The sequence below is a fragment of the Protopterus annectens genome, chromosome 1.part0 (assembly GCF_019279795.1).
Source record: "Protopterus annectens isolate FY-2018-M chromosome 1.part0, PAN1.0, whole genome shotgun sequence".
NCBI classification, from domain to species: Eukaryota; Metazoa; Chordata; order Ceratodontiformes; family Protopteridae; genus Protopterus; species Protopterus annectens.
This window is the reverse complement of record NC_056725.1, coordinates 300,179,886-300,203,807: the sequence shown is the minus strand read 5'-3', so window position 1 is coordinate 300,203,807 and position 23,922 is coordinate 300,179,886. Positions and strand designations below refer to the sequence as shown.

The window sequence follows — 23,922 nt, the reverse complement described above, 5'->3', positions numbered from 1 at the left end:
CAAGTAACATAAATTGAGGGTAATGCTACTCAATGCCAGAAGTCTAAACCTCAAAATGCACGCACTCGAGGCACTCCTCAGTATGGAGAAAATCGATATATGTGCAGTAACATGCTCTCTCAAAGTATGCAAGGTTTCTACAAATGAGTAATCCTCAGGAGGAGATGCAGATGCAACAGACTCCAAAGAATCAGAATCCTCATAGGGAGATATAGATAATTCCTGATCAGAAGAGGAATCAGAAGAAATAGAAACTTTATCTGAAGATTCAGTCAGTGTCTTGCCTAGCCTCTTATCTGGAGGGGGATGGGTACCCCTGATCAAGGTAATAAGGTCTTCAGCCATTTTGATCATCTGTTTTTTAGGCAAAGAGGCCTGTGCACGTGGCTCAGGCATCATTTTTTTTAGTTTTTGAAGGTGTCTTTGCCTTTGGTTTTGCAGCTTTCATCAGTTTGATATAAAAATGTTGAGGTCTGAATACACCCTCAAAAGCCGGTGCCTGCTCAGCGGCTCTGGACCCATCCAAGGGAGATACATCCGTCGGTCCAATACCCTGAGTATCTTTTGGCATGCCGGACTCCACATGGGTGTCGGTAGAGGCCTGCGACTCGAAGGTAGTGGGCATCAGGGGCTGCAAAAGCGCCTGAGTACCGGCGAACCGGCGACTGGCTTAGAAGAAGCTCCGTCGGTTTTGGATCTCGACTGCCTTTCTCTGTCCTTTTCTTTGCGTTTTTTATGTACTCCGGTAGTCGGATTGCTATCCGAAGACATCTCTGGGTAGTTAAATCTGTTTCCAAAATACTTAGATGCAAAAATATACAGATGCTTAATAGTGCGTTGGTTAAATCTAGCACAAAACCGACAGCCAGACAAGTTGTGATCAGGGCCTAGGCAAGGAAAACAGTATAAATGGAAATCCTTATGAGGTATTTGCTTCCCACAAGTAATACAATTATTAACTTTTTCTGACATTGGTAAAAAGCAAGAAAAAAGTTTCCTCAACAGGGTACTTAGTTTTATTGAAGACTTCAGTTCTGAAACTCAAAAGCGAAATATTTCAGTAGTCGGCTGACCGGCACTTGTGAAATGCTTCTGCTTCGGGCATCGTGCGGCAAGAAAAACTGAAGAAAATGGCGTCAGCTGCATGTTTTATACCACTGATGACCTGACGTCATGGAAGAGGAGACAGCAACCGACGCAGGACCCAAGACTTTGGAATTCAGGCCGAATGAGGGCAACCTGCCAGCAGATTACCCAAATGTTATGACTGCAACAGTGAAACACGAAGAACATCCTGGTTTAAGGCTCGAGAGAGCACCCCAGCACTACCAGGCTACAACTCATACCTTACATTTCGGCCACAAAACCCAGACCGAAATACAAAAGGAGGGAGAGTTTCCATATTCATCAAGGATACCCACACCTCCAGGTTAGTGGCACAGTACGATGCTTCAGAGATCCTACACATGCAACTAACAACGGGCAAAACTGCTATTCAAATTATAGCTTGCTACAGATCACCCACCATGTCCCAGGACACCCACTCTGCATTCCTGGAAACACTGGGAAACATAAAGGTCCTACCAAACACCCTGATATTGGGTGATTTCAATTATCCAAACATTAACTGGGAGAACTACTCAAGTACAAGCTCCCTTGCCCAACATTTCCTAGAACTTATAAACTCAAACACCCTGGATCAACTGGTCACCACCCCCACCAGAGGTGACAACATACTGGACCTGGTCATCACCAACATGGGCGACCGGTGTTCCACACCAGACGTCAACCCCTCTTTGGTTAGATCTGACCATAAACTAATCACTCTGGATATCCACATTCCGCCACCACCCCCGGTCAAAGAAACCACCGTGAAAAACTTTTCAAAAGCAAACTTCACGTTACTTAAGACTGAGGTGGGAAGTTTCAAAGCCCCCATGCCAAAGGATAATGTTGTCCAAGCTGCAAAATCCTTTACTAATGCACTGTATGGGCACCTACAAGAAAGCATGGATCATGCTATCCCAAACAAAACCAAGATTCACTCCTCCAAGAAAAGGAAACCAGTCTGGTGGACCCCTGCCATAAACAAGCTATACAATAGAAGGAGGAAACTAGTACAGAAAAGAGTAAAATCCCAAGAAGGGAAGACATCCCTGATCAGTATCAGCAAGAAACTACGTTCCCTCATAAAATCATCCAAGGCTAGCTTAGAAAGAAAAATTGCCATGGACTCCAAAGATAACCACAAGGCATTCTTTAGCTATGTCAAGAATCTAAGTGGCAACTCTCAGATCTGCTCGGAGTTGGTGCAGAATGGCACAAAATACACTGACCCGACCGATGTAGCCAACATCCTAGCAGACAGGTTCAGTGGAAACTTCACCTCCCTCTCACCCCCAAAAGGGCCCATAACTATACCAGAAGAATGTAGTGCTCCTGAAATCACAGACACTCAGGTTAAAACAGCCCTCTCCAAAGTCAAAAACACAGTATCGATGGGACCGGACAGTGTCCCAGGCTGCTTCCTACATGAGCTCAAAGATGAACTAACCCCCACCTAAACATACTGTTTAAACTCAGCCTCTCCACAGGCTATGTGCCCACAAAGTGGCACACAGCAATGGTTATTCTGCTCCACAAAGGTGGAGCCACAACGGACCCTGGGAACTACCGCCCTATAAGCCTGACTAGCTTGGTCTGCAAAGCTATGGAGCGCATCATCATAGATCTCATTAACAGAGACAATGGGAACCTCCAAACACTGGACCCTACCCAATTCGGCTTTGTTAAGGGCAGGTCATGCCTCCTAAACCTGGTGGACTTCTTTGAGACAGTTACCAAGGCTATAGACGAGGGGAAAGTTGGTCCATACAGCCTACCTAGACCTCACAAAGGCCTTCGACACCATTCCCCACTCAGGTATTATAGACAAGCTCACCAGCCTGAACATGAACCCCTACATCATGAGATGGGCTGCCAACTGGCTCATGGACAGAACCCACACGGTAAGAGTTGCAGGAGCTAGGTCTGACTCTAAACCTGTTACAAGTGGCGTTCCCTAGGACTCAGTTTTAGGACCCCTCTTGTTCGGCATATACTTCTCAGAGGTACAGGCAAGCACAGGAAAACTATGGGTGACCAAGTTCACAGACAACTGCAAACTAGGGGCTATAACTGACTCTCCGGCTGACAAAGACATCCTCCAAAAGGGTCTTACTGAGACATATACCTGGTGTCAAAACCATGGCCTCAAGCTAAATGCCAAAAAGTGCATAGTTATCCCCTTTGGAAAAAACAAAGTACCCACAAACTATCACATAGGTGGTATCCCCCTAAATACGGAAGACGTAATAAGGGATCTGGAGACCCAAGTAGATAGTAACCTCTCCTTTGATAATCACATTGCCAAAGTGATTAGAAAATCCTTCTATGTGGCCCACCTAATCACAAAAGGGTTTGCATCCAGATCGAAAGAGGTCATTGGGCCCCTCTACACATCACTCATCAGACCCATCATAGAGTACAATGCCCCATTTAGGATGTACCTTACAAGACACCTGCAACAACTGGAAAGACCACAGAAGTACCTCACCAAGAGGATCACTGGCCTCAAGCAGATGCCCTATGCAACTCGACTGAAGAAACTCCAGCTGTACTCGGTTGAATATCACCTACTCAGAGATGATCTCTGCCTGATATACAAGGCCAAGTCCAACCCAGAACTGATGGACATGCTCAATATCCCCTTGAGCCACATGCTCCAGGGATCTAAACCTCACCACAACAATAAATAGGACATGCTGGAGGGATAGATTCCTGTCCCAGAGACTTCCCATGCTCTGGAACAAGATTCCAGTCTACATTGGGCAGAGCTCCTCGCTAACCCTCTTTAAGAGAAACTTTGACGAGTGGATGGGAAACAGAAAGTTTACCCTAGGGATCACTTCAATGGCTCTGCTGGACAGAGACACAGGGAACTAATCTAAGGGGCAGCGAAAGCCAACACATTCCAGCTAGGCTTATAAATTCCTTTGGGCAGATAGCCCAGTATCTACCTATGAACCTATGTCCACTCTAGGTCATTTATTTAATAGTCTGAGAAGCAGAGAAAACCTTGAACTGCAAGAACCAAGCTTTTAGTAAGAAGAGAAGAAAAAATGTTGCGCCAAATACGCAGCTGGACTCTCTCTAAAGTGGATTCTCTGCTTGAGCTTTTATCCTTATAAGAAACATATAGTCACACCACCCCCACCTTAAGCCATTTCAGTCAAAATCATGAATCAGCACTTTCCTACAACTTCTGTAGCCAGCCTGACTGAGGTAGGTATCTTGAAACAGTGTAAGAATTGTCTCATGCTGTCTGATGATCAGCTATTACTCAAACAGCATAACAGTGTGTGAGAGATGTGCAAGCAATAATGCCAGACACGGTGTTAATGTGTAATTAAAGCTTGCCCAGGCGTGTTATGAGGCAAAATGCTGCAGGTGGAGGGTCTCTCCACCCCCAAAAGGGTGTTAATTACACATAAACACACACCCTGGAGGGCATTATTGTGCTCAGAGAATGGGCTCTCTGTAAAATTGTGTTTTACTTTTTTAAGTACTACATTATTTTTTTATATATTTTTGATGTAAAATAGTTCCTCCATCTAACGTTTCAAACTTGCTGTATTATATGTTAATGACGGAGGGAGCATTTTACACCAAAAATATATAAAAACATACTGAGGTAAGAGGTCGAGAGGTATACCTCTCGACCTCTTAGAACAAGAAATCTGGACAAAGCCATAAATAATGGGGGAACAAAGGCCCAAAAATAGTGACGATTTTTAAATACTGCTTTTGCAAAAGTACAGTTGTGGACACTTACCTTAAATGTAGGTGTTCAAGTGTATTCACTGCTGCAGTCATCACACTTGGGTTATCTGCCTGCAGGTAGGTAGCCCTCAGTCAGCCTGAATACCAGAGACTTAGTATTTCTGTCAGGACTGACGTCAGGTTGTCAGGGGTATAAAAACAGGTAGCTGATGCCATTACATCAGTTTTTCTTGCCCCAAATGTCAGGAGACCCCCAAATAGGGAGCTAAGTTATGGTGGGGAAAATACCACCAGTAAAAAGTAAACACCAATACCAATACCCCTGAGAGGGGTGAGTAGTAGACAGAGGGGAGAGAGGGAGAGACAAGGGGGCTGGAGGGAGGGAAACCAGGACTGCAACAGTGAATACACTAAAACATCTACATTTATGGTAAGTTTACACAACTGTACTATGTTCTTCGTGTTTCACTGTTGCAGTCATCACACTTGGGTAGATTCCCAAAACTGAAGAAGGGTGGAGGCAGTCAAGAAGAGTTGGGGCTGGATAGCATGCCTTGCAGGACTGCTGTTGCAAAACCTGCCATGGATATGGAAAAGAAAGGCAGGTGGTAATGTTTGGTGAAGGTGTGTACAGAACTTCAGATAGCAGCTTCCCTGGTAGGGACTCCCCTGAGGAATGCTGTAAAGGTAGAAGTTGCCCTAGTGGAGTGTGTTCTGACCCCCCCAAGGGGTTGGTTTCCCATGGTGCTTGCAGCAGAAATGGATGCAGTGGGCTATCCATTTGGAAATTGTTTGCTTTGAAATGGCCTTGCCCTCTACCCCTGGTACAAAGCTGACTAGTAACTGGTCAGATTTCCTGAAGGGCTTAGTCCTATCAAGGTAGAATCTGAGCAGTCTGTGCATTTCCAAGGAGTGCAGGATCTGTTCCCCTTTATTTTGAGGATTAGGGAAGAAGGTTGGTAAATGAATAGATTGGTTGAGAGCCACACTGGACACCACTTTAGGCATAAAGGAAGGGTTAGTCCTGAGGGAAACCTTGTCAGCATGGAAAATAATGAAGGGTTCCACGGCCATAAGTGCTTGTAGCTCTGACACTCTTCTAGCTAAAGTGATGGGCAGAAGCAAGGCTGTCTTCCAAGAGAGGAACTTTAACTCTGCTGATGCTCCAGGCTCAAATGTGGGGGGGGGGGGGTAGTGTGAGCTCTTCCAGTACAAAGTTAAGGTCCCAGCCAAAAGTGGGTGCTCTCCTAGGCTGCCTTAAGTTGTTTGCCCCTCTCAGGAACTGTTTGATAAGAGGGTGAGAAAAGAGAGGTGGCTCAGTGCTGTAATGAGCCAAAATGGCAGAGGCATGGATCTTAATGGAGGAGAAGGATAGGCCTCTGTGAAGTAGATCTGCTAAATAATCCCGGATTAGAGACAGGGAGGGCAGAGTTGTGTCCTCGCCTTTAGACTGTATCCAGGAGCAGTACCTTTTCCACATATCAGCATAGGACTTCCTTGTACTGGGTCTTCTGGCTTCAAGAATGGCGTCCAGCACCTGCTTGCTTAGGCTGGTTACAGGGGGAGAGTTCAAGGAATAAGCCATGCTGCAAGATTTAAGGTTTGTAGTTGTGGATGCAAGATCCGTCTCCCTTGCTGAGAGAGCAGGATTGGGTTCTGGTGTAGGTGCCAGGGTGGCACCAGTGGCAGGCTGCAAAGGAGTGGGGACCAGTGCTGGCATGGCCAGCCCTGGACAATTAGAAGTGTCCTTGGTCTGTCCTGTCTTATCTTGAGCAATACTCTTGAGAGATGGGGCTGGGGGGAGGCACAGATTGAGAGATTTACCTACTGGAAGGATAGGGCATCCACTTTCCAGGCCTTGCTGTGAGGTATCCTGGTACAGAATTTGCAGAGCTGATGATTGCAGGGGGAGGCAAAGAGCTCCACACCTCTGGGGTCCCCCATTTCTGAATCAGAAGGATGAAGGTGATGGGTTCTAGTTGCCACTCGTGTGGGTCTAGGAGATTTCTGCTTAAGTCGTCTGCCAGTGAGTTTTGCTTGCCTGGCAGGAACTGAGCTTGCAGATGGACCTGCATGTCCAAGTCCGTGTTCCACAGGGCTATGGCTAGCCTGCAGAGTGGGTAAGAGTGGGTTCTCCCCGGTACCACATAACTGTGGTGTTGTCTGTTTTTATTATTAGGTGTCCTGGTGAGAGTAGGGATCTGAAAGTTGTCAGAGCATGCTGCACAGTTAGCATCTCTTTTTGGTTGATGTGCATAAGAATTTGACTTGGGCTCCAGTGACCCTGAATGCACTTGCCACCAATGTGTGCCTCCCAGGCATAGTCTGATGCATCTGTGGTTAGGGTCTGGGCGGTGCAGGGTTGAATAAAGAGCAATCCCTTGTGGGTGCATGCTGCTGCCCACCAAAGAAACCCTGTCCTTAGACAGGGTATTATAGGAATGACGGTTTCCAGGTCCTGAGAATGTTGAGACCAAAGACTTTTTAAGTACCATTGAAGTTTCCTCATATGCAGTCTGGCATATGGAATTAGTAGGATGCATGAGGCCATGAACCCTAGGGCCTGCAGGATTTTCCTTTCGGATAGCTGGGTTCTGGTGGCCATTTGAGTAAAGTAGTCTGTCAGATAGGCTTGCTTTTCTGGAGTGAGGAATGCCATCTGGGATGCTGTGCCCAAGCTTGTTCCCAGGAATACAATCTTTTGACTGGGGACTAGTTCTTATTTCTTTTCATTGATGGTGTACCCCAGGGAGGTTAGAAGTTTTTTTTACAAATCTCAGGTGCTGCAGCAGCACTTCCTGACTGTCCGCATGAATCAGGCAGTCGTCCAAGTGCGGGTAAATCTGAATATTTCTCTGTCTGCAGTAAGCAATGGCATTTTGTGAATACTCTGGGGGCAGTGGATAAGCCAAAGGGAAGTGCAGAGAACTGATAATGCATAGATCCTGCCCTGAAGCGTAGATATTTCCTGCATGACTCCCTTTTTGGGATGTGCATATAGGCTTCTTTTAAGCCTAGGGTGACTAACCAGGCATCTTTGGCTGGCATAGGAAGAACCTGCTGCAGGGTGAGCATTTTGAATGTTGGTACCACTAGGAAGGTGTTGAGAACTGAAAGATCCAGGATTGGGCGCCAAGTGCCATCTTTTCTGGGTAACAGGAAAAGTCTGGAATAAAATCCTTGACCTATGTGTTCCGTTGGTTTAGTACTCCCTGCTTTAGAGGAGGAGGCACTCCATTGCTTAGATCTCTGCATACCCTGAGACTGTAGTCTGGGGGGGGTCTGTTTCACCTGGGTCTAGTTTGAGATGGCCTTGAGGGGGCTGGAAAGGACCAATGTTTCGAAGGGCAATGCCTACTGAATTTAGGAGGCTGTACTTGCAGGAAATCTTTGACTGTCTACAAAGATTTGGCTTTTACTTCCATCTTTTTAAGAACTACTTCTGCTTTGGTGCCAAACAGCTTGTCTTTGGTTCAAAGGAGTGTCTAATAACTTTGATTTGACATAGTCTGGCAAGGTCTGCTCCTTAAGCCAAGCATACCTTCTCAGTACTGAACCAGTGACTACTGCCCTGCAAGATGCTTCTAGGGTGTTAAAGCCATGCTGCAACATATGCTTGCTGAGAATGCATAAGCTCATGCAGTTCTTTATTTTCTGCACAGTCTGTAAAGGTAGCTTTTTTTTTGCTTAATAAGTTCCATAATATGTTGTTGGTACTTCAGCATGTGAAACTGACAATTCAAAGCCCTAATGGTGAGAGTTGCAGAGGTATATACTTTCTGACCCCATATGTCCATAGCTCTGGAATCCCTGTCTGAAGGGGGTGGGATTCTTAGCTGTGGTTGCTTTGACACCTTTATGCCCCTGGGAGATGACCTCTAGGTGAGCAGTACGAATTTTGATAAGGAATTTGTGAGGGTCAGGTACTCTGTACTACCTATCTGGTTTCCTAGGAGCAGGGGGTAAAGTATCAGGAGTTAAACTGGATTCCATAAAGACATCAGCCACAACATCCAGGACCGGGGGTATTGCTAAAAGGCTATGTTGTGGCAAATCTAGAAATTCTCTGAGTCTCTTTTTGGACTAAGGACAGCCTTGGCAGTCCCAGTGGAAATGCTCTCTTAAAGTATGCAAGGTTTCACCAAAAGAAAAATCCTCTGGAGGACAAGCCAAGGGAATGGATTCCTCTGCATCTGAATCCTCATAAGCAGATAAGGGTATGTCTTCATAATCAGATACCTCAGAGTCGTCAGACTCTTGGTCTGTTGAAGCTGCTGGGGACAGGTCTCTTTCTCTTAGCAGGGGAAGGCTGACTTCCTAATCAGCATAATAAGGTCTTCTGCCATTTTAAGCATTTGATGTTATGGCAAGGGAGCAGGTGCATGCACTTTGGTTGTCGGTTTTTTAGGCGTAGCATGTACTCTTCGCCTTAGAAACTCGGTAGTTTTAGACAGAACTGAAGACGCAAAATAAGTCGTTGGTTTGTGTCGAATATTGGCAGTGCAAAGAACTTCCTAAGAAGCCGGTGCCTGCTCAGTGGCTCTGGACCCATCCAAGGTAGACATCCGCAGGTTCCGTAGCCAAAAGACTCACGGCATACCGGACTCTGAACGGGTCTCTGTAGAGACCTGCGAATCCACTGAAGCGGGCATCAGGGACTGCAAAAGCGCCTCACTGAGTACCGGCGAACTGGTGACTAGCTTAACGGAAGTGTCGTCGGCAACTTTGGAGCTGTGTAGTCTGTCTCTGTCTTTATCCTTATTTTTTTTGGAAGATCGGTAGTTGGATGGCTTACCAAAGCCATTGCGGAATATGGAAATCGGGAACGAAAGTATTTAGCGATAAAAAGGCCCGACGAATAGTTCGGGTGTTGAACAAGGCACAAAACCGACAGTGAGGTACGTCGTGGTCTGGGCCTAAACAGGCGACGCAGTAAGAATGGAAATCTCGGTGTGGTATTTGCTTTCCACAGGCAAGACAATTGTTAACTTTTTCTGACATCGGTTAGAGCAAGAAAAAAGGGTCCCCAACGGGGTACTTCGCTTTAGAAGACTTCAGGATAATTCAATTCGGAAACAAGAACTCAGGTAGCGGCCGACCGGCCCTCATACGAACTGCTGCTTTGGGGTCCTCGGCAAGAAAGACTGATGTAATGGTGTCGGCTGCCTGTTTTATAACCCTAACAACCTGCCGTCAGTCCTGGAGTGACGGCAACCGACGCAGAAATACTAAGTCTCTGGTATTCGGGCCGACTGAGGGCTACCTGCAGGCAGATAACCCAAGTGTGATGACTGCAACAGTGAAACAGGAAGAACATCATAGAAAGTTGATAGAATAACCGACTTTGCATTAGCATGCATTTTCTGAAGGGAATGAAATCTGAAATTCAAATGCCTGTCATTTTCTTTCAATTCTTGATGCTTTGCCAGTGATTTATCAGAAAATCAAAATTTTATGCGGATCATACCAAAATTATGAAGCAAAAATCTGTACAGTTGAGAGTAAGTCATGAGATATGCAGACCTCTAACTGCTGCTGCCAGGGATCACTCTCACTCTCTCTCTCCCTCACACACACATATACATTTTCTTCTGCTTTCATACATGCATATTCTCTCACTTACAGACACACACACACCGTTATTTTAAGTTTCTCTTATTTTTTGTTTTACACTCGCTAAACAGCAAAAGCGCTGCTTAGCTAGTGTAAAATAATGGCTCGATCAATCTCACTGTTCACTCTCTCTCTCATACAGACATACACAGTCTCTTCTGCTTTCACACACATACATATACACACACAGTCTCTTCTGCTTTCATGCATACATTCACTCACCCTCGGAGACAGAAACAGACACACTTGTATAGATACATACATACACACATATACACTTTTTTCTGTTTATTTTTTTCACTTGCTAAACAGAAAAAGCGCTGCTTAGTGAGTGTAAAATAACGTCTCAATCGATCTCACTTGTTCACTCTCTCTCTCTCATACACATATACACAGTCTCTTTTGCTTTCTCACACACACACATATATATATATATTTACACACACACACATATATATATATTTACACACACACACACACACACACACACACACACACACACACACACACACACACACACACAGTCTCTCTTCTGCTTTCATGAACGCGTTCACTCACCCACACAGACAGAAACAAACACATATATATATATATATATACATACACACATATACATGCATACGTACATATAGGTCTACTTTGAAATGCTGACGTTCAAAACAGTGAGACCACAACATTGAAACTTCGGAAAGCTGAACTCCCGGAACATTACAATTTAGCTCTGGGAAAATCACCACTGGGCCACCAATAACTTTAATACGAACAGAAGCAATCTAAACCCACCAATGTGGGGGGCTTTGCCCCCTCTCAAACACCCGCTAACTAAATACACCAACTCAGAGATCACACTACAGTGGAGAACAGGGCAAAGGTTACCATGGTGGCCCAGTGGTGATTTTCCCAGAGTTAAATTGCTACGATCTAGGAGTTTGGCTTTCCAAAGTTTCAACATTGTGGTCTCGTTGTTTTGAATGTCAACGTTCTGGTAAATCAACATTTCAAAGGGGACCCACACATACACACACACATACATTTTTCTGTTTATTTTTTTCACTCACTAAACAGCAAAAGTGCTGCTTAGTGAGTGTAAAATAACAGTTCAATCTCTCTACATTTCACTCACATGCGCGCACACACACATTTTTTTTTTTCTCAAAAAACTTTTTATTGATTTATAAACATTACATTTAGGAGTTGTATAAAGATTAACAATTTGTTAAAACAGAATGCAACTCTTGTTGGAATTAGAAAAAGAAACAGTAAATAACATATCATTAAATATACAATATATACAATCGGTAACCATAAAATAAATGATAAATTAAGAAATTATACACATTAATATAAAATAAAATATGAGTAATAAAAAAAGTGCTAATCACCAAGACCAGAAAAAAACCTTAGAAGGTATTAATTATTAATAATGCTTAAAACCTTCTTCAGCACTATGTTTTTTAAAGTCATTTTTTTGGACTTTTAACCAAGTTTTTTTGAGCATCAATCTATAAGTAAGCCATTTTTTGGAAAGTATCCCAATTTAATTTAGTGCGATCAAGCCAATTTTGAGTAATGTAAAGTTTTATAAGAGAACAAATAAAAATAAGTACATGAGTATCCAATTTGGAAAGATAAACTATCGGTATATGAAGTATAGCAATTTCCCAGGACAGCGTAAATTTATGATACCCCATTCTCTGCAATCTTACTTTCAAAGAGGTCCAAAGCTTATGAGAAAAATGACAATACCACAGAATATGTAAGAGGTCAGCTTGGGGAAAAGAACAACATGTGCAAGATGGAGATTTACTGGCATTAAATTTATTTAATTTATATGGAGTATGATAAGCGTTATTGTTAATCATTAATTGTGTGTACAGTAATTTCTTGAATGGAGTAAATTCCCAGGTATATCGGATTGCTAAAAGTTTTTGATTCTCAGTTATTTGAGAATTATGATTCAACCAGATATTTGAAAAAAGACAGTTCTGGTTTAGTGTTAACTTGTTTATCAGTTTGTAAGACTTTGATAACATTTTCACTGATGACGATAATGTTCTAATTAGCGTATTTAAATTTAAATCAAGCTCTGTAGGTTTTATGAGATCAAACTTTATCATAATTACCTCTCTTAACTGACGTAAAACTGTAGAGCATTTCCAACTAACTTTTAGAATCTTACGTAAATTTGCTAGTGACAAGTCTTTATATTTCAAGGTATCCTAGACTTTTAACTTTTTTATAAGAGGATAATTTGTTAGATTAAATGGAGAGTTATATAACATTATGTTAGGATTGAGATGAAGCGGTTGAAAGAGATGAAAAAACTTATCGAGATTACAGATTTTTAATAAATTCTGAAAAGCTTTAATCTTATGTTTAAGAAAGGTCGAAATTTTACTGGTGCTCTTCATATTTAAATAAATAAATGGGATGGCCTCTGGATTTATGTTTTTAGATAAAATGTAATGATACCAAATCTTAACCCATAATGGGTACTGAATACCTTTACTACTATTAAAGTTAGATATGGTTAATAGCTTATTTGCTGAAGCAATTAAATAGTAAAGATAGAAATTTGGTAATCCCAAGCCACCTTTATCTTTAGTAATTGACAATCTAGAATAGGAGATCCTAACAGATTTGGGAAACCACATAAATTTGGCTAATTCTTTATTAACTTTCTCGAAAAAGGACTTGGGAATTATCTGATCCGAAGAATTGAATTGATACAAAAATTTTGGAAGAATATTCATTTTAATTATTGTAGCTTTTGATAAAAGTGATAAATTTAAATGCTCCCATCTATTCATGTCAGACATTATAGATTTCCATACTTTACTCATGTTGTTTTGAAAGGAGGAGTGATTATTGTGTTCCATGTTAATTCCCAAATATTTCACACCAAAAGTAATCTGGATTTGTGAATCAGAAAACAAGTACGATTTATGAACCTTATGATTTAAAGGAAAAATATGGGTTTTTGAAGGATTTATAAGATAATTCGAAGCAAGAGAGAAATGTTCAATAGAATTTGTTATTTTACTAAGGTCAGATAATGGAGTTTGGAAATATAATACTAGGTCATCGGCAAATGCAGAAAAAAAGATTTTTGTGTTAAGAATCCTCGGAATATTATGAAATGTGTTTTGAGTAATAAATAACAACAGTGGTTCTAAGTATTTATTAAAAAGAAAAAGGGACAAGGGGCAACCTTGCCTTGTACCTCTGGTAATCTTTATAGGGGAAGACGTGTAGCCATTAATATACAGACTAGTATACATATCATTATATAATGTTTTTATTAAATTTATAAAGGATATGGGGAAATTGAAGCATGTCATAGTCGGAAAAAGAAAATCCCAACATACTTTATCAAAAGCATTTGATGCATCAAGAATCAATGCATATATTGGGTTAGAATCATTTTTTAAGAGATGGATAATAGATTCCAGAGTCAGGGTGTTATCCCATGCATGTTTATGAGACATAAATCCTGTTTGGTCTTGAGAAATAATTGAAGGTAAGATCTGTTTTAATCTGTTGGCCAAAACAGATGATAAAATCTTTATGTCTAAATTAATTAAAGAAATGGGCCTGTAATTTGAGGGGTTTGTTTTCTCTTTATTATTTTTCAGAATTAGTATAGTTTTAGATGTGTTCCAGTAAAGATCCGATATGTCCTTGATTTTAATGTAGTTGTACACTTTAAAGAGAAAAGGAACAATTACCGACTTAAAGGATTTGAAGAATTCCGGTGTAAACCCATCTGAACCAGGAGATTTACCCGATTTAAGTCTATCAATTGAATCTGAAATTTCTTGAAAAGTAAGAGGAGCAGAAAGTGAACTTTGTTGATTTTCATTTAACTTAGGGAATCTTAAAGAGCTTAGAAAGCTACTTATATGATTATTAACCAACGAATTGGATGATTTAGAGTATAACTCTGAATAGAGTAATGTAAAAAGATGTATAATTTCCTTATCTGTGTTATATAATTTATTTTTGTGCAGTAAAGATGAAATTTTAGACCTATCGAAATTATTTTTAATTATTCTAGCCAAGGTTTTAGAAGGAACTTGAGCCCATTCTGAATATGTAGCTAGTAATCTTTGATCTACTATAGAGAGGTTGTTTTGATGTAGTAAGATTAGTTCTTTTTGACAATCTATAATTTGCTTTTCAAGAATATGATCTTGATTCAGTCTAAATTGGTTTTCGAGAGAATGGATTTTAGACTTTAGAAAAACTTCTTTTTTATTATACTGTTTAAGGTATGCAGATTTACTGATAAACATTCCTCTTAATCTCGCCTTACAAGCAGCCCATTGAATGTCGTAAGGAATATCTGTTGAGTCTAGATCCTGTTCCATTTCCTGAATTATATCAGTACACCATTTACATACATCTTTATTTAAGAGTAAATTGTTGTTCAGTGTCCAATTGTTTTTGTTAATATTATTTTCATCATTATGAGTAATGTTTAGTTTTAGTACAATTCTTGAGTGATCCGAAAAAAATCTGGGTTTAATATAAAAATCCAATATAAATTTTGAAAGAGAATTAGAAACCAGAAAAAAATCCAATCTAGACCAAGAACGATAACATTTTGAGTAATATGTATAAATTTCTTTCTTATTTGAGATTTTTATAAAATGTAGTGGGTCAATTAAATTATGTTCCAAAATTAAATCTTCGAGGGCCAGAGATGCCTGATAATTATGAGAAGTGGAACAGCTAGAGCGATCAATTTCTGGGTTTATGACGGCATTCCAATCCCCTCCTACTATAATATAATGGTCCCTATAAGAAGTGAGTATATTATATATTTTTAAGATAAAAAAATGTTGTTGACTACAAGGACCATATAAATTTAGAACCAAAAGTGGTTTATCAAGATTATGAATAGTAGCTGTAAAAAGGCACCATCTACTCTCATTGTCGTATTTCTCATCAATTATATTCCCTATGAATTTATGTTTAATAATTATAGCCACTCCCCTAGAATTAGAAGTATCCCCAGAAGCTATTATCTTCTTGATCCATTTTTTATTTTTTTCCTTGTCCCAAACATCTCGAGGAATATGTGTCTCTTGAATAAAACAAATATTGGCTTGTGATTTAAATATCAAATGAAATAAGGATTTTTTGGCTTTGTTTTGGATTCCTCTGACATTCCAGGACTCAACTATTATGTCATTTGTCATAAGTGTAATAAATGCTAGATATTAATTTAATGAAAATATAGTGTATTATCCTGAACATAATTGAACTAATACCCAAAAGAAAAATAATACAACTTTTCTGGTCTTGTTTAGATAATAGCTCACCAATAAATATACCCACAGAGAAATAATAATTTTGGAATTATACACTTCCTTCTTTCTAACCCTAGTGCCTGCCCACCATTCCCCTATTACAGAAGGAAGATCAATGAGAGAGAGAATAAAATTAGAACATTTGGTTACGAAAAACTTCAATTTAGCACAATAAACTTTACTTAGAGCCCTTAAAAGGACTAAAACCCAATCAATAAAACTAAACATATTTACAAATCTGCCTAAACTCAAGATGTCCAACATACTCAATCTCTATACAGTTGTAACCACCGGCTCCTATAATGCAGATAAATCTAAAATTTAAATGCTTTTCCTCATATATCTCATATGTAAATTTTGGCCGATATAAGCAGATAATTTGCAGTTTGTCATATGAATTACAATGATTGTTAAAATATAAGTTTGCATTACCAGAATGTATCTAGATTAAATAACTAAAATTTTTATGTACAACAAAATATCTAACTAAACTGAAGAACATGTTTAGAATTATAGTAAATTAAACTAGGACTAATAATTATTAGTCAAGGAAAACCTGACCCCAAATCAACATCTTATGCCATTTTGTAAGCCTAAATAAATTAAACCAAATATATAAAAACCTAATAAAAAGATTTATATTCATGGCAATACTTTCTTATGTCAGATGTTAACATCCAATGACCTGATGAGCCATTATAAATATAAGCCTATTACTAAGCAAAGACTAACAGCATATGCATCAGCCGACATAAGTACCATTTACATACAACATCTCTGCAATCAAACCATTGTTAAGACTTAAAGCCTATAAAAACCAGCCTGGACTTCCTCTACAGGAAAGTCAGCATAAATATATCTAACGCGATGCTTAAATTTCAATAAAAAGGAAACAATAGTCCCTAAACAATCATAATAAGACACAAGATCAAATGACAGAAGTGATCTGACAGAAATGTTCTACCCTAAATAACTAGGACTATTACAACACAGTATATATGACCAGGACGTCAGCCAAAACAATTCCAACAACTGTCGGGCCATTCAAAGGAGATTCCTGACAAACTTAGCCAGCATTAGAGGTGAAAAACTGCCCCTATCTATGTCGCCAGGAGAACGTATTCCTAAATACATGTAATATGAGAGACCACAGAAGCAACAAGCATCACTATTTCCAAATAAAACATTAACCATCCGAGTCCATAAAAATCTGTATGTATTTTGCACCAAATTTGCACAGCCATCAATAACTCAGGTAATCACTGTTGTCACCTAACTTGCAGCCTCAGAATTGACATCATAAATAGTAAAACGGATTTTCCAGTTAGCTTTTACTAAATACCATTGCAGGAAAAAGCACAATCTAGAAATATATCCGTATGCCAATGCATATAATCATTAATTCAAGAAGCGAAACATTTGTCATTAAAAAGCATCAAATAAAATTTAAATACAAGGGCTTAACATTAAAGCTGAGAGATACACTAAAATGACAAGAGTCAGACATACCTAAATACACATTGAATAAACATCGCGTTATGGAATGAATATATAAATAAAGATTTGAACTGAAATAATAATGTAAACACATAGCTTGAGAGATATCTTTCAATTGCGTTCAATAACAGACACAACGATCACCATGTTAAGAAGACACAGCCCCTGGATAACACACTCATGCTGTTTACCTTGTATTAATGTAATCAAAATAATAAAGAAATCTCCATTTACAAACTTTAGAATGGAGAGAACCATACCTTTGTGCGCGATAAGGATACTTCCGTCTTTGCGACGGTATCTACGGAGCCTCTTAAAGGCGTACATTAAATATAAAGCACCCAGCAACCCCGTTTAGCTTACTACATCATAATAAATAAAAAAGAAACCTGTACACACCATCGTATCTGCTCTTGAACGCCAGGACACAGCGCAATAAATAATTTAAACTGTAAAGCGCTGAATTTAAAATAACCAGATGTCTGCATGTGTTCAGATTGCTTTCACATGTGATGACGTCACTCTGAGGCTCCGAAGATTCAACTGAAGGTGCGTGGATATATCGGAGACTCCGCTGCTACAAAGATGAACAATCTGACACTCTGAAGTCTCGAGAGGTGGATAGATTCCCTCCAAAATGACATTAGAGTATTATCAGCAACAACAGTATATCTACACAATGTCCTACATACTGTTACATCGGAACACAATGTTAGCAACTGAAGATATGAAAATGTTAAAATATTAAACTAGTGATGACTCTCAATGACAATAAAAGGAACTTGAGCATACAATAATAAAAGCTTAATTAAATTGTTTATATAAAGACAATCATCAATCAATTAAGTATTTAAGTAACTTTTTCTTTAGAGACAAAACATATTAGTTGAAACATATTAGCACATTTACAGCTAAATAAAGAATGCAGTACTAAGACACAGATTCAGGAAGCTTCTTGAATATTTTTAAGAAAATTTCTTTTGCTTCTTTAGGATCTGTAAGGGTAAATCTTCTGTCATTATAAGTAAAAGACATGGTATTCGGATAACTCATTCGAAACCTTATCCCTCTTTTAATAAGATCTGCACAATAAGGTGAAAGCTTTTGTCTTTTCATTTTTATTTGTGGAGGAAGATCCTGTGAAAATGACAGTTTATGATTTTTCCAGACAAACTGTTTTTTGGTTTTAGCTGCTTCTAAAATCTGAAAAGTGTCTTGAAAGTTTAGTAACTTAGTATATATGATCCGAGGAGAGGTAGAATCCTGACTGGCACGCAATGCTCTATGTGCTCTCTCTATAATTACAGTTTTTGAAGTTGCCTCACAGTTTAATAATGCCTCAAAAATCTGTTTGGTCACTGATGACAAGTTTTGATTCTCATAGGATTCTGGCAAACTTCTAATAATAATGTTATTTCTACGGCTTCTAGCTTCTAAGTCCAGCAATTTAGCCTGAATTTCTGTAATAATCTTATCTTTAGCTTTAATATCTCTTTCCACTGAGTCTGTTCTTATTTCTAAAGCTGTATTTTTACTTTCAATAATATCCATTCTTTCACTTATTTGCTTTAGAGTCCTACCAAAGTCAGTAAATTGTTCAGAGAAACTTTGTATAGCATTTTGAATAGGTTGTAATGCTAATTTTAGTTCATCTAAATTAAAGTTTGAGTCATTTGCATCTTTATTACTTACTTTAGTAATTTCAGAAGGTTGTTTAGTGGTTCTTAGTCTTTTTGAACTGGTATCCTTCGCAGGTGAAAGCATTGAAGAGAATTTGGCCTTTGTTGCCTGAGTCTCCATGGAGTCAGATTTAGCAGCCATGCCCAGAGTGGAGGTGTGAAGTCAGGATAGCAGATTCTGGGAGGAGTCTAAGCTGCATGTGCCCAAGACAATTGAAGCCACAAAAACTGTTCTGAGGTAAAATAATTCCAAAGCTGAGATTTCCAAAGAAGAAAAAAATCCAGATACGTAGAAAAATTCTTAGAGAAGCTTTTTGTAAAAAAAACTGAGGAAAAATATCACTCCAAAGTTGTAAAAAAGTTGGATATTACATAACTGTGAGGAGCTCAGTGAATAGGGACTAATCTAGTCGGCAGCCATCTTGGAATCAACACACACATTTGCATTTTACACTTGCTAAACAGCAGAAATGCTGCTTAGTGAGTGCTAAATAATGATGGCCATTTCTGTCGGAGCTCCAAGGCAGCATTGCCAGACTTGTTTTTCAGCGAGCATTACTTGCACATTAATACCATGCTGGAGAACAATCATTCTCCAATCAGGGTGCTGATGTACAGTTGGCCGATTCTCTAAACATACATAAATAATATCCTTGAAGACAAAAATCTTACAAACAGCAAACTAAGACACCAAAATCTTCAGCAGTAAACCTCATACCTCATCTCATCATATACTAAGGTTCTAAAGATTAACTTGCCTATACCTCAAGGATCTCCAAGACCCACACAGGCACAAATCACATTCAGCAAGTTAAACCTACCACTTCACGTAGCATAAGGAGTCCTGAAGTCAGAGATGATGTGCCTGTAAGGCAGACTTCTAACCAAACAAATGTTCAAGTCATAGGTGACTGCATTGTAAGATGTATAGATGTACCTTTTACCAGGCTGAGCATACATACATACATACAAATGTTTCAAGCATGGGCATTAATGCCCTTCTAGCTTGCCAATATACCAAAAACTTGTTCCCATAATAAATGTCCAGGCTGTTCTTAAAAATATCTAAATTAGTACTTCCTTTAATGTAATTTGGTAGACTGTTCCATGCATCAGCTACTCTGTCAGAGAACCAATTAGTACACTTCTCATTCCTACAGAATCTTCTACATAGGTTATCTGATGATTCTCTAGTACTTTTTGAGAACCCCAAACATTGCCAGAGATAGTTTTCCCTAAATGCCCTATATACCTGAATAAGATCTCCTCTTAAATATCTGTAAGAGACACTGTACAAGTTCAGATATTTTAGTCTTTCATAATAACTTAGACTTTCACATCCATGGATGCCCTTGGTATATTTCCTCTGTACTCTTTCCAGTTTATTCATGCTTGTTTTCCTATGTGGTTTCCATAATGTGTCTAATGTAACTAACAATCAAGGACTTCATTATGTTTGATTTCCTATATGTTATAAATCTTTTTGTACAACCTATAGTTCTATAAATATCAATAGCCAATTGGTTGATACGATTAGAAAAACTCACAGCTGAATCTGCCCATACACCCAGGTCCTTAAATGAGTATACAGTTTCAATCACTGTGTGCTGTATTAAATATTCACCTTTCAGTTTATGTCTCCCAAATCTCATATGCTTAGTTCTTGATGCATTTATCAACATATTATTCTCTTGTGCCCAAATGGTCAATTTAGTCAAATTATTTTGCAGACATGCCTTATCTGTAACACTTGTAATCAGTTTACCCAATTTCAGGTCATCAGTGTCTAGACTGTAGAACACCTCAGATGCATGGAAGAGAGTGACAGTTAGTTGCTTGTCTGGTAACAGGATCTGTCAGATCATACATGCGCTCAAGTCATTGAACAAGGACTAAGCCATAACTCAGTCATATTACATGAGGGTGGCAATAACTACAGCTGTACCTCCCTGAACTTTGTGAACAGACACGTTACGTGCCCCAGGCAGATATGAGTTTAGCACTGATCTATCAGCAAAATAATAATTGGCAAAGTTTTTGTTGTCAGTCGAAGGGGGTCAAATACTTCAGTCTGGGAGGATATGATCGACAGACCATGTTGCAGTATAGCCAGGGAAGGCCTAAATGTGTCCCCTCCTCTAGGGTTTTGATTACTCTAGGGTTTTGATTACTGGCAAAGTCACTGTCCACACCCGCAGTGCTTTTTTAAGTCAATGCCAACCTGATAAATCTACCAAAATAACAAATAATTCAAAAGAAATTATGAAGGTGTTACTGATCAATGTTAGGAGCCTGAACAAGTAACTTAAACAAGAACCTCCACTTTTTACAAGACCTCTTCACTCTGGAGGAAGTACATTTTTGTGTAGTGACTGACACATGGTTTAAAATGACAGGGAGCAGTCTGGCTGTGCAGAGCTATAGTGCCTTCCACATTTTAGACCAGCTATTGATTAGGAAGGGAAAAAAAGTGGAGCTTTCACAAGCTTCATTCAGAAGTGATTCATGTCAAGGTTGATACAGCAGCATGACGCACTAGAAATTCTTCATGTCTACACAACCATCAGGAAGGTCCTGTACCATGTATTAGTTAGATGTAGAACTCCCTCTATAACCCAAGAAAGGCACAGCTCATGTCTACAGGAACTGGGAACACAAGAGATTCTTGGATTTTGTCATTACAAATGCTCTGTACCCACTTGGAGGGAACAGCATCTTGGATCTTGTTCTTAGTAATAAAGGGGACATCTTGTGCCATCCCTTGCATATCTCAGTCACTTGTTAGGTATGACCATAAAGCTATCTCCTCTGAAATAAAATTCAAACCAGTGACCCCCTTCAACCCCTAGGTATCTTTGGAAATTTCTCTTAAATCAAACAACCTACTCCTTCGTGATACACTGTCATGCTTCAAATTCCCATCAAACACTGTTAACTCTGCTGAATATGCAGAAATGTACATCACCACAGTTTACCAGCATGTAAATAGCTGCACAGATGCAGCTATACCCTGTAGGTACAAGCACAGGGAAAAACACAGAAATAAACCCGCTTAGTGGAAACATAACAACCTTTACAATAAAAAGGAAGAGATTTCCAAACAAAAGTAAGAAGAGTAATTCCCAGAATGACAGACCCCCCTCATTACTGAAACCAACAAACAACTCATGAGTTTAGTACAATCAGCAAAAGCCAAGTCTGAGGTAAAAATAGCCATCCAAGCCAAAGACAATCACAAAGGCCTATTTTTATGCTCGTAATCTCAGAACAATGCAGCAGTACACTGAGCCAGTTGTGAATGATGTTACCTACACTGACGCTGAACACATAGCTAAATTACTATATGACAAATTCAGCTCAGACTTTACCCCCTCTACATGTCTATTCCGCGAGACAGATCTGAAACCGACATGCCTCCAATTATCGTACAAGACCAAGTCCTGAAAGCACTACCCAAAGGCTAAACATACTGCACTGATGGGTTCTGACAAAATTCCAGGATGCATCTTAAACAACATGAAGCACAGTTTAGCCAGCCCCCAAGTACCACCATTCAACTTCGGCCTTTATACAGGTTTTGGTCCAACCAAACAGTGAAGAGGTGCAATCATTCCCCTGCATGAGAGAGGACTGTCCACAAATACAGTCAGTTACAGCTGCTGACCAACCTCATATGCAAAGCCATGGAAAGACTTAACATGGAACTAATTAATAAGGACATAGGGAGCCATCAAACACTGGACCCGTCTCAGTTTGGATTCGTCAAGGGCAAGCCATGATTACACAGCCTGGTGGACTTCCTTGAAAAGGTTAACAAAGCAATTAAAATAAAATGGGACACATCACATATTTCGACCTAGCCAAGGCTTTTGACACAATTCCCTCACTCAGGCCCAACAGAAAAGCTAGACAGTATGCCGTCTGTTGGACTGCTAACTAGCTCACAGATAGGATGCAAGAGATCAAAATAGCTCACTCCACAAAGAAACCAGCCATCAGTTTAGTTTCCCAGAGTTCAGTGCTGGGAAATTTCCTGTTTAGCATCTACTTCTCTGAAGTAAAAACCAATACCAAAGGACGCTGGTTGATTAAGTTTGCAGATGACAAGTTAAGAGCAGTTACTGAATCTCTAAATGACTTAACTATCATGCAGGACGGTTTGTTCCACACAAATAACTGGTTACAGAATCATGGGCTGACACTAAATACCAAAAAGGCATTACAGTATCCTATAGGAAGTCCTCTACACCCCAGGGAACTACCACATTAACAGTACGCCCCAGAGAGTTGACTCAGTTTTTCAAATCCTGATCAACTATGTAGGCAGTGACCTAACTTTTAGCCATGTGTCCACTGTCATTAGACAGTTCTTCTATAAATAAAGGTATTGTGACTAGATCTAAAAGATGTCATTATCCCCTTTTATCAGCCCTCATTAGACCAATCATTAAGTATAATGCCCCCTTCTGGCATGTATCTGTCCAGACACATTCAACATCTGGAACACCCACAGAGATACCTTACTAAAAGAATACAAGGCCTAAACAATATGTCCTACATGGACCATCTCAAAGCCTTGTAACTATACTCAGTATCCTTCAGACTGCTAAGCGATGACCTGTGTCTGGCATACAAGACATCCTCCGACCCAGTACTGATTGCCCCACTGCACATCAAGTTAAATGGCATCAGAAATGTTTGGCGGGAAAAATATCTCTCACAGAGCATATATACCACCACTCTGAAACAGACTCCCCATCTAAGTAAAACAAAGCTCATTCCTGTCCACCTTCAAGTGCACTTGGATCTATGGATGTCAAATAGAACATTTACCCCAGAACTGCTCCCTGTACTACTTATGGACAGAGGCAGCCCCTGAATGCTTTTCATCAAACAGGATATGTTAAAATCAAGCAATGAAATGGAAACTGGCTAGGCTTAAAATAGCCTGTAAGGGCAGCTAGCCTAGTACTCAACTATGAACTTCTGAACTTTGC

At 39.7% G+C, this 23,922-nt stretch overlaps 1 protein-coding gene across 1 annotated transcript in view; it reads right to left on the bottom strand.

The window, feature by feature from the left end:
* SRBD1 (S1 RNA binding domain 1) overlaps nt 1-23,922 on the bottom strand; it is a 2,028,107-nt gene that overhangs the window by 1,066,800 nt on the left and 937,385 nt on the right. The window lies entirely within an intron of this gene.